General features: G+C 51.8%; 1 long non-coding RNA gene across 1 annotated transcript; it reads right to left on the reverse strand.

Annotated features, from left to right (window-relative positions):
- Window positions 1-807: 807 nt before the first annotated feature.
- LOC144370561 (uncharacterized) lies at window positions 808-1,833 on the reverse strand. Its single transcript, XR_013430479.1, has 2 exons — window positions 1,609-1,833; window positions 808-1,046 (listed from the first exon to the last, which is right to left on the reverse strand). It is a non-coding gene; the product is annotated as an uncharacterized LOC144370561 (long non-coding RNA).
- Between the last annotated feature and the right edge of the window lie 656 nt (window positions 1,834-2,489).

Genomic DNA, 2,489 nt, shown 5'->3' on the forward strand with positions numbered 1-2,489 from the left:
GTCCAGACTCTACTGCTCTGACAGGGCGCTGTTGCTGTCTTGCTTTCCTCACACCCTTTTCCTGCCTGACTCCAACGTGCAGGATGTTTGGGCCTCAGAGCCCAGATGCCTGCAGACTCCATGGGGACTCCTAGTGGCTTGGAGAATGGCTTTGTGTCTGCACTTTTGCTTTCACATGACCTGAGCTGTGAGTTACAGGCAGAGTCTGGATCTCAGCAGATTTGCTGTGACTAAGAGAGTGTGAGCTGCAGGGTGCAGCTAGGAGCTGTCCTGGTGAGCTGGTTTGTGAAGATTCGAGTACAGCTAGAACCCAGGACTTTCTAGAGAAATCTACTTAAAAGTAGGGGCATGCATGGGATATTTGGGGTCCTCTGCTTTCTGTTGTGCCAATGGCATCTTTGGTAGGACCCATCCCAGTCTCATGAGGTTCTGATGGAGCTGATGCAGCCCACTGGCCTCAGAGACCACTGTTCACCTGTACCCATGCATCCTCTCTGGGACTTCGGCCAGGAGGAGGGTGGCCTTCCTGACAGGAGCTCTGGCTCTGACTGTGCAGCACAGGGGATGTGGGCAAGGTGGTCGCTGTGCCCCCAGTCTGAGTGGAGGCAGAGCTCAGCGGCAGGGAGGAGGGAGAGGTGAGCACCAGCTGAGGCTTCTCATTGCTGTGTGACGCTGTGCTCCTCCCTGACCTCCTAGTGCTGGGAGCCAGGCTTCTGTTTAGAAGAACGTATTTCAGATTCTTGATCCTGAGCTACAGAGTCCAACCTGAGACACGTGGCAATCATCAAAGAGGCACAGACAGAGAACTTGCTCTGAGGAGTTTATTTGAGATGGAGAAAATTGAGGACAGTTAGACTGGGGTGAAGGAGCTGACAGTTTCCTTGTAGTTGTCAAAGGAAGGGTGACCACGTTTCTCTCTGGTCATTTCACTCGGCGGCAACAGAACGTGTAGACTTTACGACCCTGGAAGCAGGAGCCTTGGTTGCGTTCTAGAAGTGGAATGCAGCCAAGTGATGCACAGCGGCATTTCAGGATCCCTCGTGCACCTGGGGACACAGAGAGAGCCAGTGGAGTTGAGTGGTGATCAGACTCCTGGGAGAAGAGTCCTGGAGAAGGTCCTGCTGGGGTGAGGTCGGCCCTGTTGGGGGCCCTGCACCAGCATTGGTACCAGCCCTGTGACTAGGATCAGGAACACACAGCAGTGTCAGCCACTCATGGGCAGGAGACCCAGTCTCACCTGCCTTGGCCTCTGTGAGCCCCTCACCCATCACAGGGACTCTGATCACACTCAGAGCAGAAGCCTGTGTCTAAATCTCTGATAGAGCAAAAAATTTTGTCTACATCCACGTTTTCCCATGTTTATCCCAAATGAGCTAATCCACGTTTGTCCACATTTTAAGGCTACTTATTTTGAAGTATTATTTGGAATGTAGTCTCTTTGAGGTAGGAAGCTCTTACACTCATTTTCTTTCTTCAATTTGGAGTAGGGAGTCAATCTAAGAGAGTTCGGTTGGTCCTGAAAGTGAGAGAGACCTCTGGGGACCCATTTCCCAGGCTGCCCACAGCCTTCCTGATCCTCCATTCCTGTGCCCTAGTGGGGTCTCTCACCTGCTCTCTGCAGACCAGGGGCCTCAGTCTCAGCAAAGGAGATGGTCATGTCCTGTTCCTCTTCCCCTGGCTGCTCCTGCTCTGGGGCCTCCTCATTGTTGTTTGGGAGAGGCTCAGCCTGGGCCTGGAGGACCAGCAGGAGAAGGGCAGCGAGGAGGGCGAGGGTCCTCATGGCTGGAGTCACTGGAGGAGAGGAGGCAGGGGTCTGAGTGTGAGTGGAGTGAGGAGTCGGCTGCATTTATAGGTGTGCGAGGAGCAGGCTCAGGGCCCAGGCTGCAGGTGACTTTGGTGGGGGTGGCAGGCATGCCCTGGAGTGCCTTTGATGTTCTCTGTTCTGGTAGCCTCCTGCCTCATGTTGTGTGCTCTCTGTGTTGTCTGAGCCTGGTAGAAGCTGGGGTGTTGATGGGGATGCCATGTTTCCTGCTGAACATCTGCTGTGGGTTTACCTTCTAGGATTGAGAAGAGAGCCGCCTGGGCAATCCCTTGCTCTTCAATAGTGTGAAATAGTTGGGACAGAGTTGTTATCAGTGTGTAAATATTTGGGAGCATCAACAGGAGTGAGGCCAGGAGGGGCTGGGCTCTCCTTTGATGGTGGAGTTCTCATTAGGGGTTCAATCTCCTCTCTCCTGGTCTCCTCTGAGTTTCTCCTTCTTCATGACTCCGTCTTGACAGGCTCTTTCTACAAGAATGTATCCATTTCTTGTAATATCCGAAACCTTTTGGCATATGGGAAAATAGAGCAATTTGCTATTGATCTTGCATTTCTAATATATCTGATGGTGTATCTTCTTCTTTGTCTCTGGTTTATTTATGTGAATAATTTTTTTAGTTATCCTGGCTAAAAGTGTGTGAATTTCCTTTCTGCTTTATACCCTCCAGTT

Source organism: Ictidomys tridecemlineatus, chromosome 14, assembly GCF_052094955.1.
Source record: "Ictidomys tridecemlineatus isolate mIctTri1 chromosome 14, mIctTri1.hap1, whole genome shotgun sequence".
Classification (NCBI taxonomy): Eukaryota; Metazoa; Chordata; class Mammalia; order Rodentia; family Sciuridae; genus Ictidomys; species Ictidomys tridecemlineatus.